Source organism: Oryx dammah, unplaced genomic scaffold (assembly GCF_014754425.2).
Source record: "Oryx dammah isolate SB20612 unplaced genomic scaffold, SCBI_Odam_1.1 HiC_scaffold_21, whole genome shotgun sequence".
Lineage (NCBI taxonomy): Eukaryota > Metazoa > Chordata > Mammalia > Artiodactyla > Bovidae > Oryx > Oryx dammah.
In genome coordinates, this window is record NW_024070205.1 from 6,756,336 (window position 1) to 6,773,365 (window position 17,030).

Sequence of the window (17,030 nt, forward strand, 5' to 3'; positions counted from 1 at the left end):
GGATCTGACTCACCTGCTGTTCTTGGAGAGCTGCCCAGAGAAGCAGGAGACAACTGGAGCTCATTCTGGGGATGCAGACACTGGCAGCGGCCGTTTGAGGGGCTCCAACTACCATGTGGGCTCTAGTGCTGGCAAGTGTCATTTTGAAATCCTCCTTTTAGCTTATTAGCACTGGGACCCAGCGCCACCCACCAGCCTGTTGGTGCCAGCACTTGGATGCCTTGGGTCAAGCAGCTAGCAAGGTAGAGACACAGCCCCCTACCAGCAACCCCACTGCCTTAAGACACCCTGAGCCCAGAGTTGCCCCTGTCCACACGGATGCCTACACCTGACTCTGTATAGCAGTGCACTGGCACTAACCCCAGGACGCCCAGAGCACTGCATACAGAGACACTGAGATCTGGCTCTGCCCACCAGCAGATAGACAACAACCCTTAGGCTCCCTGGGCCACGGTTCTATCCATCAGCAGGCTATGCAAGCTATAAGACACCTTAAACCCCTCAGCCAGCTGCCCTGGGATCCAGTCCCACTCATCAGCAGGGCAACACCAGATTTGAAGGAATTAACAGTAGAATAGATGATACGGAGGAATAGATGAGTGAGTTGGAAGACAGAATAGTGGAAAATGCTTAGTAGAACAGAAAAAAGAAAGAAAAGAGATGAGGACAATTTGAGAGATGTCTCAGCCAGCATCAAGTGTTCTAATGTTCTCCTTATAGAGATCCCAGCAGGAGCAAGAGATAGAAAAAGAGGCAGAAAATATATTTGAAGAGATGACAGCTGAAAATTTCCCTAACCTGGGAAAGAAAATAGACATCCAGTTCCAGGAAGCATAGAGAGTCCCAAACAGGATGAATCCAAAGAACACAACGCCAAAGTGAAAGAAAAGTGAAAGTGAAAATCACTCAGTCTGCCTGACTCTTTGTGACCCCAGGGACTGTAACAGTCCATGGAATTCTCCAGGCCAGAATACTGGAGTGGGTAGCCTTTCTCTTCTCCACGGGATCTTCCCAACTCAGGAATCAAACCCAGGTCTCCCTCATTGCAGGCAGATTCTTTACCAGCTGAGCCACAAGAGAAGCACACAACACCAAGACACGTTATAATTAAAATAGCAAAAATGATGGATAAATAGTATTAAAGGGAGCATGGGAAAAGCTACAGGAAAATAGCCGGTTTACATACAAGGGAACTCCCATAGGGCTATCAGGTGACTTATCAGCAGAAACTCTGCAGGCCAGAAAGCAGTGGTAGAATTTATTTAAAGTGATGGAAGGGAAAAAATGCAACCAAGAATACTCCACCCAGCAAGCTTTTTCATTCAGATTTGAAGGAGAGATTAAAAGTTTTAGAGTGGGTAGCCTATCCCTTCTCCACAGGATCTTCTCGAGCCAGGAATTGAACCAGGGTCCTTCTGCATTGCAGGCAGATTCATTACCAGCTGAGCTGCCAGGGAATCTCTTTTATAGACAAGTAAAAGCTAAATGAGTTCAGCACCACCAAACCACTTTTACAAGAAATGTTTAAGGGACTCCTCTAACCCCAAAAGAAAAGGCCACAAGTAGAAACATGAAAATTACAAAAGGAAAATTCTCATTGGTAAGAAAAAAATATATAGTACAAATCATAAATTAGCCATGTATAAAGCTGGTAGGAAGGTTAACAGACAAAAGTAGTTAAATTATCTATATATATCCAATAAGTAGTTAAGGGAAGCAGAAAACAGAATTGTAAAATATGAGGTCAAAAGCAGTCAATGTGGTAGGAGGGGAGTAAAAATGCAGGGTTGTTAAAATGCATTTGAACTTAAGAGATCAGCAACTAAAAATTACCAAATAGATAAATAGATGATAGATAGCTATGCACAGCATGGGAAAAAAACTAATCAATGACTTGTAATACCTTTATATGGTGACATATTCAGTTCAGTTCAGTTGCTCAGTCGTGTCTGACTCTTTGTGACCCCATGAATCGCAGCACGCCAGGCCTCCCTGTCCATCACCAACTCCCGGAGTTCACTCAGACATCCATCGAGTCACTGATGCCATCCCGCCATCTCATCCTCGGTCATCCCCTTCTCCTCCTGCCCCCAATCCCTCCCAGCATCAGAGTCTTTTCCAATGAGTCAACTCTTCGCATGAGGTGGCCAAAGTACTGGAGTTTCAGCTTCAGCATCATTCCCTCCAAAGAAATCCCAGGGCTGATATCCTTCAGAATGGACTGGTTGGATCTCCTTGCAGTCCAAGGGCCTCTCAAGAGTCTTCTCCAACATCACAGTTCAAAAGCATCAATTTTTTGGTGCTCAGCCTTCTTCACGGTCCAACTCTCACATCCATACATGACCACTGGAAAAACCATAGCCTTGACTAGACAGACCTTTGTTGGCAAAGTAATGTCTCTGCTTTTCAATATGCTATCTAGGTTGGTCATAACTTTTCTTCCAAGGAGTAAGCGTCTTTTAATTTCATGGCTGCAATCACCATCTGCAGTGATTTTGGAGCCAAAAAAAAAAAAAGTCTGCCACTGTTTCCACTGTTTCCCCATCTATTTCCCATGAAGTGATGGGAGCAGATGCCATGATCTTTGTTTTCTGAATGTTGAGCTTTAAGCCAACTTTTTCACTCTCCTCTTTCACTTACCTAGACTTATTGTGGTGACCATTTTGAAATGTAGGGAAATATCAAATCACTATGTTGTATAACAGAAACTAACATAGTGTTGTAGGTCAGTGATACTTCAAAAACAAACAAACTCAGAAAAAAAATTAAAAAGATCAGATTTGTGGTAACCAAAAGTGGGAGTAGGGGGACAGGGAATTGGGAGAAAACAGTCAAAAGGTACAAACTTCCAGTTATAAGGTAAATAATTACTATGGGTGTAATGTACAACATGATAAATATAATTAACACTGCTGTACACTATATAGGAGAAGGCAATGGCACCCCACTCCAGTACTCTTGCCTGGAAAATCCCATGGACGGAGGAGCCTGGTGGGCTGAAGTCCATGGGGTCGCTAGGAGTCGGACACGACTGAGCGACTTCACTTTCGCTTTTCACTGTCACTCATTGGAGAAGGAAATGGCAACCCACTCCAGTGCTCTTGCCTGGAGAATCCCAGGGACGGGGGAGCCTGGTGGGCTGCCATCTCTGGGGTCGCACAGAGTCGGACACGACTAAAGTGACTTAGCAGCAGCAGCAGTACACTATATATCAAAGTTGTTAAAAGAGTAAATCCTAAGAGTTCTCAACACAAGAAAAAAGGTTTTTTTTCTATTTTTGAAGTTTATCTATAGAAGATGACAGGTGGTCACAAAACTTATAGTGATAATCATTTCATCATATATAAGTCAAGCCAATATTCTATACAGCTTAAATTTATATAGTCAGTTATACCTCAATAAAACTAGAAGAAACAATTTAAAAATAAAAATGAAGTTTTTAAAAAAACTTTAAAAATTTATGACTATTCAAAAAATACCCCAAAACAATGTAAAAGACAATGTACAAAGTATTATTTAAGTTACTTCTACCTATTACTGTTTTGCTAAAATTTGGACTTTTATAAAAAATAAAGTCCATGAAAGACTAGGTCAAAAAAAAAAAAAAAAAGTAATGCTTGCTTCTTATACTTCCTAAAGTTGCTGTGGTTGTTCAGTTGCTAAGTCGTGGCCAACTATTTGCAATCCCATGGACTTCAGCATGCCAGGCTCCCCTGTCCTTCACTAGATCCTGGAACTTGCTCAAACTCCTGTCCATTGAGTCAGTGATGCCATCCAACCATCTCATCCTCTGTCGTCCCCTCTCTTCCCTTCAATTTTTCCCAGCATCAGGGTCTTTTCCAATGAGTTGACTTTTTGCATCACATGGCCAAAGTATTGGAGCTTCAGCTTCAGCATCTGTCCTTCCAGTGAATATTCAGGGTTGATTTCCCTTAGGATTGACCGGTTTGATCTCTTTTCAGTCCAACGAACTCTCAAGAGTCTTCTCCAGAACCACAGTTAAGAAGCATCAATTCTTTCATACTCAGCCTTCTTTATGGTCCAACTCTCACATCCATACATGACTACTGGAAAAACTATAGCTTTGACCATATGGACCTGTGTCAGCAAACTCATGTCTCTGTTATTTATTAATAATATGCTGTCTAGGTTTGTCATAGCCTTTTTTCCAAGGAGCAAGCATCTTTTAATCCCGTGACTGCAGTCCCCATCCTCAGTGATTTTGGAGCCCAAGAAAATAAAATCCATCATCTTTTTCAATTTTTCCCCTTCTATTTCTATTGAGGGGCAGGGAAATAGGTTAATGCCATGAAGATCTAACCACCTATTGTTTCCTTCTTTGGACTTCTTGAATAAGAGAACACCCTCAATGTTACTGCAAGATGAAGCCCTAGATTCCCTATACTTCAGTGCATATACCCAGGAATTCAGGGCCCTTAAGAGCCTCATAACCCTCGTCATTTATTTACCAGTCAAGTTCAGAGTGCACACATGCAATAGAAATTCTAGGAAGTATTCTATACACACAGATGTCCAGGGTAGAGAGGTAAACTAGATGCTGAGAGCAACTGTAGCAGAAACTGGCTATAACTCACCAACCCTTTTTCTTCTCCCTGAGTCTATGGCTGGGCTGTTTTTGCCTGCCAGCCTGGCAACTGGGTTTGGCCACTGACCAAGTTCTGGCTCATATAATGTATGAAGAAACAATAAAGCTCACTTTCAGGCCCACAAAACCTCCTACTCTTTGTTTTCCCTTTCTTTTTTTTTTTTTTTTTCCTTATATGCTAGCTCAATAGAGAAGATTTTATACTATGGACCATCATCCAGAGAAGAACGTGGACATTGGACCGTAACATGAGTGAGAAGTAAACATTTATTGCTTTAAGCCACTGAGATTTCGGATTTATTACTGTGGCAAATATTACTTGGTCTACCTCATAAGGGGACCCTTATTGTTCTATTTTCAACATAGCATGCTAATAAGAGAAACAATGATGTATATATAAAAAAGAAGACAATAAAGAGGAAAAACTCATACATCTTTTCCATGAAAAAAAATTATCTTTGCTTAATGGTATAAAAAGCTTCCAGTAAGTTGATCATACCAGAAATGATTACTAAGAGAATCATATTTCTATTAGAGAACACGTTATATGTTTTTCTGTAGAAAAAAATAGTTCCCATGTGATGAAATTATACTTTAGGACATAACAAATACTTTATGAATCAAATTTTGATTTGATTTAATCAAATCAAAAGAAAACTTGGATAACATATCACAATGATAAACCACCGTAAGTGTTGAAACAATAGGCCTAGGGAATCCCCTGGAGGTCCAGGGGTTAAGATTCAGTGCTTCCACTTCAGGGGACATTAGTTCCATCCCTGATCGGGGAACTAAAATCTCTCATGATACAGCACTGTCAAAAAAAAAAAATAGTCCTCAAATGGAGTCACTTATGCCAAACCCCACTAAATATCTAACCTGATTGCAGTTTCAGCTTCTTCCAGGAGTGGAATTTTAAACCCACCAGTCTGGAATTTCCTGATAAACACTAGTGAGGTAGTCTGCTTAATAAGACCCCTTGCCTTCCCCTTCAGAAAGATGACCTTGCCTGAAATAATCCATTCTTTAACTTCCTTGTTCCATCCTGATTCTGCCTATGAAAACCATCCATTTTGGTTTGTACAGCTCCTGGGATTTATTAGACGGGATGCTTCCTGATTCGTGAATCATGGAATAAAGCCAATTAGTTTTTTAATTTTACTCAGTTCAATTTTTCTTTTTTTAACATAAAAAATTATCAATAACATTTTGCAACATTCCAGTAAAAGAATATCTGAAATATATTAATTGGTGAATATTATTCAGCTGACAGAGTTTCACTGTTAACAACCTCATCAAGGAGATTCTGCCCTTTTGTCCAGTGGTGGCAACAAGGAAAAGCTGACTGACCATCTGGTCCAGGGAACTGTCCGGCCCTGGGTGAATGTGGGCTGGAAGACATCTGAGGCCACTTTAAACTGAGAGTTTCTGTCCTAGGAAAGAAGCCCAATAATTTTGCACACCTCTAGATTACTGAAGTTTTACAGATGTTATTTTGGGGCTTTCTAGAATGATTCTGTGACTTATTTTGTGAAAATTCCCAATTCTAAAATCTAAATAAGTAAAGCAAAAACAAAACAAAAAAAGCCAAATATATTTGCATGTAATGAGGTCTTTCTGTTTCCCTGATGCTCTTTTGGAAAATAAAATTATACTGACTTTTATTACTGGAGCTTTTACTAATTCAGGGATAAAGCGAGTGTGGGTGGAATGGCAATTCTTTCATCCTAAAGAGCTATCAGCATTTCAAAAGCAGGAAGGTCATTCTGCAACTTCCGCATAAAACTAGGAGGGGGAAATGAATTTGAAATAAAGTAAATGGTTAAGAACTAGTGTTAATTGAAGATCAATCAGAAGTTAACCTACTTTACATCTGAGATGACTGTGCTAATTGATGGAAAGCTAGGATTCAATTTAAAAGCAGCAGGTTCACATGCAAATTTGCACAACTCACGTAATATAAAAGATTAGATACCCGCCCCCCCCCGCCCCCGCCATAATTGTTCACCCCTTCAACATACAGGAATGGACGCCTTCAAAGACACACAGGTGAGGGAAGGAGACTCCCTCTTTCATTTTAGTTTTATTGGTCTAGTGTCAGTGGGCAACTACACTGGGGATGGAGCAGGGTAAGGACAGGGTCTGGACAGTAAGCAGATGACATACATATTGCAGAACACAAATTGCCAGTAAGCTTTCTGCTTAACTGCTGTTGCACACGGAATCTCTGTTCCCAGCAAGGAGAAATTTGCAGGCTGGTCGCATTCATCACCAGGAAAAGCCCTGGATTTTATGCCGCTGTTGTGTTTGGTGGCTTGTTTTAATTAGGGACCAGGAAATTGATCAGTTTTAGCCTCCCAAGCACGGATTCTGGCTTAGGTGCTTATTCCTTTTGCCTCCATTTTCAGAATTAATTTTTTTTACAATTCCTCAGCTGCATCAGCACTTTGACCCTGAGTTCACGTAAATCCCAAACAGCTGGCTGAGTTGGTCCGTGCAAACAAGGAAATGCATGAAATAAAGTCAAGAAAAATCACCATCTCAGTCAAATAGTTGATCTAAATGCAGGATGAAGAGCTTGAAGTCCCCCTCTTTAATGACAAGCAAACAGCTGTAATAGAATTTACTTGGAGCCATCTTAGCTAAAGGCAAAATTTTAAGATAAGACAAATGTTTTTAAAATGTCACTGTCTTAACAACCTAAAGAGCCTTTAGCACAGTTTCCACGGGTGTCCTTTAACCGTGGATGAATTTAGCATTCTGTAAACATTTTCCTGTAGTCTGGTTCTGCACCCCAATACACAGACACAAAACAAGACAAAGCCACTAGTTTCAGATGCCAAGATTGCACTCGAGCCTTAACGGATACATTCCTCCTTTCATGGAACTCATTATTTTGGAAGCAAATAAATCCTTTAGTTCCTAAGATGGTATCAAGTACAACATGGTCTCACATTTCAGAAAACACTGGTACATACATGGTCTGGAATGGAAAATAAGAAAATAGGAGGAGAAGAAAGCTTTAAAAGGAAAAGGTGATGAAAGGAATGTTCTATAAGGATTGGAGAGTAAGTAATTAAACCCATACCACACATAAAGTACAGTCAGACACTGCTTCGTTCTCTGCGAGGTCTCTGACTGCCGAAACACGTGAGGACATGTGAAATTAGCATGGCCTCAGTTGCCCCCCGGCATGTTAGAGAGACCAGTGCGTGCGTGCATGCCTGTTAAGTCGCTCCAGTCATGTCCGACTCTGTGCAAACCCATGGACTGTAGCCCGCCAGGCTCCTCTGTCCATGGGATTCTCTGGGCAAGAATACTGGCGTGGGTTGCCATGCCCTCCTCCAGGGAATCTTCCCCACCCAGGGATCGAACCTGCGTCTCTTATGTCTCCTGCACTGCAGGTAGGTTCTTTACCACCAGGCCTTCTCTGGTGGCTCAGACAGTCAAGAATCTGCCTGTAGTGCAGGAAATCCAGGTTCAATCTCTGGGTGGGGAAGATCCCCTAGAGAAGGGAATGGCTACCCACTTCAGGATTCTTGCCTGGAGAATCCCATGGACAGAGGAGCCTGGCGGGCTGCAGTCCATGGGGTCACAAAAGAGTCAGACACGACTGAGCAACTAACACTTACACTTTTACTTTCTTTACCACGAGCGCCCCCTGGGAAGCCCCAGAGAGACGTGCTGTCCTGAAAAAGTGTCAAAACTCTAGTTCCAGAGGTGGTAGTATAAGGTGAAAAAGTGAAAATACAGAATTAAATTCAGTGAAATGATTCTATAGTCAAAACACATTAGGGAAGCACGGGTTTGAACAAAGTCACCCAGGTGTCATGGGCCAGGGCCTCCCTCCCCTGACTCCCCGTCACCCCTGTGGCACCGTGCCTTCCTTCTTGGCTCACTACTGACGCCTGTTTGCTTAAGTCTCACCCACTCACCTCCTCCAGTTGCAAGCAGCTCCATGAGGGCTCGGGGCCCTTTGTGTGGCAGGCAGCGGGATGTTGACCCAGGCCAGCCCCGGGGGTGTGTGGCCTGTGCAGCCCTGCAGGGCCCTGTGCTCAGATGGATCTCAGCTTGTTTCAATGCTCTGTTGTTGCTGCACTGAAATTCATCCATTTTCAACAAAGGACCCCAGATTTTCATTTGTCAGTTTGCTCCCCCAGATAATGACCTCATCCTGGTTTTAACTGAAAGCTCAGACTCTAGAGACAGATTTTCAAGCCCAGTGACTTCCCTGGTGGCTCAGATGGTAAAGAATCTGCCTACGATGCAGGAGACTCGGGTTGGATGCAGGATCGATGCAGGATCTTCCTCAGTTCAGGAAGATCCCCTGGAGAAGGGAGTGGCTACCCATGCCAGCTTTCTTGCCTGGAGAATGGCATGTACAGAGAAGCCTGGCTGTCTACAGTACATGGGGCCACAGAGAGTCAGACAGGACTGAGCAACTAACCCGCTGACTTTTCATTTTCCGCCACTTACTACCTGTTTGGTTTTGGACAAGTCCGTTCACTCTCTGTGACCTTCAGTTTCCTCATCTGTGAAGTAGGACACTCTGAACTGGATCTGGCGCAATGGAAGTATCATACATGCCTTAAATATCACAGCCTATCCCAACACCAATATGAGTACTGACTAAAAGCAACACTGAATATTTATTAAATTAGTGAGTACATATGACATGACGTTCATGTAAATCTTTCCGAAAGGAAAATACAATGCGTATTTGACCATTGTGTCATTTGACTTCAGAATCTGTGCTCTTGCAAAATCCAAAGAGTATACAATGAAGGTTCCTTTTTTTTTTTCCCCCTCAACACTTCCTGCCAGCCCACATCTCTCCTTGGGGACAACCAATGCCACCAGCTTCTTAAGTACATTCAGATAGCCCATGCAGAAATGAGCAAGCTTAATTTTTTAAATTTCTCCACAAATGGTAACATATGTAGCAAAACATATGTTTATATATATATATATACACACCTAAAACATATCTGTTTCATTATACATATTTGCTACATAAATATGTGAATGTAAATATACACCTTGATTTTTTTCACTTAATTTTTCAAATCTTGAAGGCAGCTCTAAGATCCTTGACAATCTATTTGTAGAGACACTGTATCATGCTGTTCCGATACACCGCAATGTACTTACTGAGTCACGCACTTAAGGATATTCAGATTGTCTCCAACCTCTTGATGTGAACAGCCTTGCCTTATAGACTTATCATTGTGTGACTACAGCTTCAGAATACATTCCTAGAACAGAACTACAGAGTCAAGGAGACACATGTTTGTGTTTATAGTTTTGATGTTTTTTGCCAAATTCCTTATCAACACTGTCTGCTGGATACCTTGCCCCCCTCTTATGGATACTGCATGCGAACCCTTTAGAACCTTTACTAACTGCTATTTGAAACAAGTGTCAGTTTAGTTTTAACTTGAATTTTTCTTATTATGAATAAAGCTGGGCATCTTTTCCTGCTTTTCAAGGAAACCATTTGCTTTCTTCTTTCCTTCCTTTCTCCCTGTGTGTGTGCTTGCACGTGTGTGTATCTGTGAATGTATGAGAATTTTCTGGTCATATCCTCTGTGTGGTTCTCTACTGAGATGAACTATTTAAAAAATAAGCTGTGATTTTATTATTAAATTGTAGGCATTCTTGATACACTCAGGAAACAAGTGTTTTATGATCTGAATTGAAAACAATTTATGAGTTTTTTTTTCACTTTTTTGTAAGTTTATTATATACACAAATTTTCATTTTCAAGTCAAATTATGAATCCTTATTCATAATCACTTTATTATACTGCTTATCTGAGCTTATCCTTTCAGATGTAAAGATTTCATATAATTTCATCTTACTCTCAAGAAGATGCCTTTCTTATCGCCAGTTTCCAGGAGAGGAAAATGAGGTTCAGGGTGGATACTTAACTGGTCAGATGGTAGAGCCGAAGTTTAAACCTAGGTCCTTCTATTAGAATCCATCCTTCCAGTTGCCTCGCCGGTTGCCCTCTCAGATACTTATGAGAACCGTGAAAGCTGTGCCAGCCTTTATTTTCTGTCTTTTCATGGCACTAACACAGGGCCAGGCACGTAGATGTTCACAAAATGTGCGGCTGTTTGCCTTTACTTCTCTCTCTCTCTCTTTTTTTTTTTTTTTCTTCTGTTAATGTGGCTCTTCTGAGTAGCTAGTGCTGACTTCCTTTCAGCCTCTTATATTGATTTTTAGGAAATCCACAAAGTCCTCAGATAAGAGAGAAAACACAGGAAGACAAACATCAGACACAAAATAGCTAAAGGACATTTGCTTTTAGAATGGTCTAGGGTGGCTTCATTTGGCCAGATAAATGTTTTCACTTTAATGGGAAGCAAAGACTCTAACGGCACACAGACATCCAAGTCCTCAAATAATTACAAGGTCACCTCCACAAAGTCATTCCACCTGCAATGCCAGAGACCTGGGTTCAATTCCTGGGTCGGGAAGATCCCTGGATAAGGGAATGGCAACCCACTCCAGTATCCTTGCCTGGAGAATCCCATGGACAGAGGAGCCTGCAAGGCTGCAGTCCACAGGGTCACAGAGAGACAGTACTGAGCAACTAACACTATCCACAAAGTCAAAGGTCAAGTGGGGAGCGAGCAACATTTCCCAGCCACAGGGAGGTGTGATCTGGGAATCACAGGGCTTCAGTCACCGCACACATGCCGTAGGAGTTAGTGACCCTCAGCCAGAAGGTGCCCCATCCCTGGTAGCCCACTCTGGGGTAGCAAGCTTGTAGGCTCCAGTCTGCACTTCTCAGAGCCATGCCCAACGTGGACATTTCCCACAGATGCCTGTATTTGTCTAACACTATCTGAGCCTTTGAGAGGCAGCAGCAATCCACCATGGAGAAGGGAATGGCAACCCACTCCAGTATTCTTTGTCCCTTGGAGAATCCCAGGGAGAGAGAAGCCTGGTGGGCTACAGTCCATGGGGTCGCAAAGAGTCGGCCATGACTGAAGCCACTTAGCAGCAGCAGCAGCAGCAGCAATTCACCCACGTGCCCGAAGATCAGCCTGGAAGTAAAGGACTCCATGGTTGCAGCTGCCTCCTACCATCAGTTAAAAATGGAAGCACAAAAATCTGATCAGTTAAGGTTTGATGTAACTTTGGCCTGAACAACAAACCTCTTTGCTTAGGCAGCATGTGGGAGAAAAGGGAGACACTGGCTCCTCAAGAATTTGTTTGAGTTCTTGCTAAAAAAAAAAAAAGCTGCTAATGTTCTGCATTTAAAAATAAATAAATAAATAAATGGACTTGACTGTTTCTGAAAGTCTACCTCTTGTACAGCCTTGTGATCACTAACCTTTCCTCCTGCAAGCCTCCAGGTAATTCAAGCCAACTCCCCAATTCTCCTGCCCCAAGCCCTTTCTTACTCCTCCCTGCTCCAGAGTGGAACACAGTTTCCAGCCTGCTTGGGCTGGTGAAACCCTTGGGAAGCTTTTAATATGAATCTGCAGACCTCGGTGCAAAGCCTCGGAATAAGAATGTAGGGGAGGAGGCTGGTGACTGAGGAGTGACAAAGAGCTGGAAAAGTGAAAGCGAAGGTCGCTCAATCATGCCTGACTCTTTGTCAGACTCTTTGAGACCCCGTGGACTATACAATCCATGGAACTCTCCAGGTCAGAGTACTGGAGAGGGTTGCCTTTCCCTTCACCAGGGGATCTTCCCAACCCAGGGATCGAACCCAGGTCTCCCGCATTGCAGGCAGATTCTTTACCAGCTGAGCCACAAGGGAAGCCCAAGAATACTGGAGTGGGGGGGCGGTGATTTCAGGAACTTGATGATTTGCTTTGGTTTGCCTTGCCTTTTTAGTGATTTTAATACAACAGGTCAAAAACTGCAAGAGTCTGGAAATCACTGCTACAGAGGAAACTTCTGTCTTGAGGTGAGTGATTGAATTAGGTGAATTTTAAAGTGGTTTTCTACAGTCAGGATCTGACTGGTGATGGGGGCATGATAATCAAAGTCCATTATTGATTGTGATGATGAGTGGGCAAATAGGGCTTGGATTTTGGTTCTATGACTTGCTATCCAACCTTCACCAAACTACTTCACTTCTCTAATCCTCATCTGGATTAAACATTCATCTAATCTAATCTGTAAAATGGGAGTCATGATTGTACTGACCTTATACCAACATGGTACAATTTACCTGGCATTGTATACAGAGAAGGCCTTGTGCAATAATAGTAAACCGATAAACTCAACACACGTTAGTTCTTATCAGTGACTTCAAATTTAATTAAACAATCACTTAAATTCTTAATTTGATTTTTTTTTAATGTAAGCAAGTGCTATATCATTGACTTCCAGAGTGGATCATTGGTATCCAGACTCTTCTTTGGAAGCTCAAAGCTGCTTGCTGTGTGTCCGCCACAAAGGAAAAGAAGGCCATGCCTGGCCAGAGGTGGCTGACAGCTCAGGGAACTCTGAAGTCGCACGTTTGCCTGGGTAAACTTAGAGGTTGCTGAAAGATGTTTTCCCTTGTCTTCAAGAGCTCGGGAGGATCCAGAGGCAGAGCTGTAACTCCACAGTCTCTCTTGGAGCAAGGAGTTAACAGAGGGAGGATTTTATGTTCTGTCTGCAGCCTCCTGGGCAGCCTCCACCCCCTCCGCCCCCTTCAGTCTTTGTATGTTTACTAATCGGAGCCCAGAAAGGGACAGTGGAAGCAATCTGGCCGGACGATTCTAATTGTTGATGCTTCTTAATATTACCATCATCAATCTGGATCATTTCTGTTGTTGTTCTTACTTAATGTCTAAAGGGCCCACAGGGCTCTCAAGGTTTACACGATGGAGATGCTAGTTAAAGCTGCGCCAGCGCCCGAGGTCAGGCCCCAGGGCTTGCGGAGGCAGCGGTGACAGTCCCTCTCACTCACTGCACCACTGGCTTCCACCGACAGCTCCTCCTTCATCTGCCAGCCCCTTTCAGAGACAATCCTTAAGGCATTTCCCCGGGACGTGAGGGAATTGCAAATTTATTCTCCTGCCACTAGGTGGCAGGCAACACGATGTGCCTTTTCCAAGTAAGATATTAACCGCAGTCATAAAGGATCCCCCTCTGTCTCCAAGCATTTATTCCTTATACTACAATCAGTAAATCTCAAGCTCATTTCTGATTTCAAGCCCAACTTGCTCCATGTCTGAGAGCACCCTGGGTCTGCCTGCTGTAATGTTCTGCCCTTCAGGGATTCCTAATCACCCCTCTGATGAGAGCAAGCCTGTGGTCTGCAGCGTTGTACAGTTTACCAAGCCCTGCAGGGTTAGCAAGGCTCTTTTGCATGCAGGATCTTATTTGAAATCTTATTATGGGGCCCGGCCATAATGCAACTTCATTATATTGATCAACAATGCCCGCACAGTGTCCTGCAGATCTATTTGCATCCGCTTTATATGAAAACAGTTGCTACATCAGCTCTGGGGATGCATGGCCGGATTTGAAGGCATTTGACAAGGAATAGGCATCATTTTGGTTCATTCTCTCTAGGACTTGAAGAGCTCTGCCCTGGAGTGGGGGTTGGAGGCGCAGCTGAAAGGTCAGGTTTTCCAGGCTGGGCACCCTGGGTTGGCGTTTCCCAGCTCGGCTGGGTAAAGTCATATTATGGGGGATGGTCAGTTCTCTCCACACAAAAAGGAACCAGCCACAGACTGTCATTTACATACAACCAGCCTGAGTTAAGTTACTCGTGTACTTCCGGAATAAATTAGTTCATTCAGGAGAAAAACAATTCTAGCCTGCACACATATGTGTGTGTGTGTGTGTGTGTGTGTGTGTGTGTGTTTATTTATTGAGGGGGATTATCTGGGGGGCGGATTGAGGGTGGGTAAAACAACTGAAATCCACTTGTCTGAAATTATATAACTGTGAAGATCTGATTCCTTTTATTAACACTTGAAGGTTTCCCCCCCAAGTCTGAAGTTCAGAGTCACACTGACTCCGCACAGGCAGGTAACAATATACTGGAGATCTCATTGTTTTCTGCTGTGAACTACAAATGACACACATTTGTTTCATAAAATCAGCATAAAAGCCAAAAACATATTGGCTTAGGGAGTGAGTTGGTCCATCAGTGTAATATTCCTATTAGTATAGCTATTCAGCTGTGGGGAAAAAAATAATCATTGCATTCCAATAATTAAACAGAGCAGGTGAGTATTATGGTTTTTGCATTAGAAACTCTGCTATTTACATATTGCATATATTTTCTTATAGGTCTGGAGGGAAATGAATTTTGCATAATTAGAAAAAATTTCTAGTTGCGGGTACAGGATATAGAAAACGAGGGCTGCTGCCCAAGAATGATGTATAATCAAGGCTCTTCCTCCCAAAGCAGCCAACGAGCTGACCCTGCTACATCTCCCCGGGTCACCCACTGTCCTAGGTCTCCCAGTGCTGGCCTCCAGTATCTTTTGCAATGTGGATTTTCTACTTCTGAATGCAAGTTGCATAGCAGGTGCAGATTCTGTAATGGAATTGGCAGAATGGACAGCACAAAATCTCACCAGTTTCATTTCATCTCTGCCCCAAGCAGACTCTATAAAGCAATAAAGACTGAATGTCTAAGGACTTAAAAGAAATGTGCTGTGTTATCATCATCAATTTATGAAACTCCCATAAGGAAGCAGACACGATACAAAAATACAAATTGTACGGCTACTGCCTCCGGAAGTCTCGATGGCAAAGAACAAAATGTTGAAATTGGATATTACTTTCTCTCTCACCTCCTCTCTCCTTCTTCTCCCTTTTTTTCTTTTCCTTTTCTCTTTCTCTTCTGAGTTGGAGGATTCCCTCTGGCAATTCAAGTTTGGAGAAGGCGCTGAATGGAACAGTTTGGAAGATACTGAGATGTGAGCCATTTGTAAACACTGGGTGGGAGACTTCCCTGGCAGTCCAGTGACTGGGACTCCACGCTTCCAATGCAGTGGGAGTAGGTTCAATCCCTGGGTGGGGTATTAAGATCCCACATGCTGCACTGAGGCAAAAAAAAAAAAAAGAAGGCAAAGAAAAAAACAACAACACTGGGTGGGGGCCAGAGCAAAAAAGAGAAAGTCACAAGTGGGGTGTGTGTGTGTGTGTGTGTGTGTGTGTGTGTGTGTGTGGTGTGGAAGAATGGAGTGAGACTTAAATGGGATTGAGAAAAAAAGGGAAAGAGACAGAGATAGTCACTGTGCTCCTGTGCTCACCTGATGTGTGTTATATACCAGCCTTTCTCAGTCCCGTGCTTTGGAAATCACTGGCTGGAAGGAGCTTTTCAGGACCCACCTTGCTGCTTGTGGACAAGACTGCCAGCCCCATACTGTAGTCACCGTATGAACACTCCTCTGTGTTTACGTGTTAGGCATTGTGGAATCGGACATGTCAGGGCATGTCCCTGCTCTTGCCCTTCAGGCCGCCATAGTCCTGTGTGTGCGTGTGTGCGTGTGTGTGCTCAGTCACGCCCAGCTCTTTGCAACCCTATGCACAATAGCCTGCCAGGCTCCTCTGCCCTTGGGATTCTGCAGGCAAGAATACTGGAGTGGGTTCCCTTTCCCTGCTCCAGGGGATCTTCCCGACCCAGGGATCGAACCCATGCCTCTTATGACTCCTGCGTTGGGTTCTTTACCACTAGCGCCACCTCGTACAGGAGACAATTCTGTAATCCTGGGACCAGAGAGCATGTGCTAAGAAAGTTTTGCCAAGTGCTATGGGAACAAACAAACTCCCTTGGCTGTTCAGCACTGCTTCAGAGGAGACGGGACATCTTCTAAGAGGCTGAAGGAGATACTGGAATGCTGCAGAGTTCTGGGCAGAGAGAAGGATGAGAAATGGAAGGCCGCACAGTCTGTTTCCAGTGACAGTTGGTTCTGATGGAGAGCACTGGAAGTTGAAGTGAAGTTGCTTGGGGTCTTACTTTAAATATGACGCAATTGGCCAAGCCCTTCTGATTGTTAGTGACCATAATCTAATAGAACTGGGGTGTGGGGTGGAGGAGGGCCTTTTTGTTTTGTTTTAAGAGAAATAATTATTTTAGAAGTACTGAGGTGTCTCAGGGAGCTCAAGCACTAGGATCCGCGAGGCCTCAGAAGCAACTGGAAGTAGAGACTTGCACGTTGTCGGTAATCGGCTTAGTTCCCCATCTCACATTTCTGTTCATCTCTCTCTGTTTCTTCTATGTCTGTCTCCCTCTTTCTCTGCGTGATGTGTATATATGTTGTGTACAGGTCTCTCCCTCTTTCTTTATGTGATGTGTGCACACGTTGTGTACAGGTCTCTCTTTCTCTGTGTGATGTGCACACACATTGTGTACAGGTCTCTCTTTCTCTGCGTGATGTGTGCACACACTGTGTACAGCTCTCCCTCTCTTTCTCTGCGTGATGTGCACACACGTTGTGTACAGGTCTCT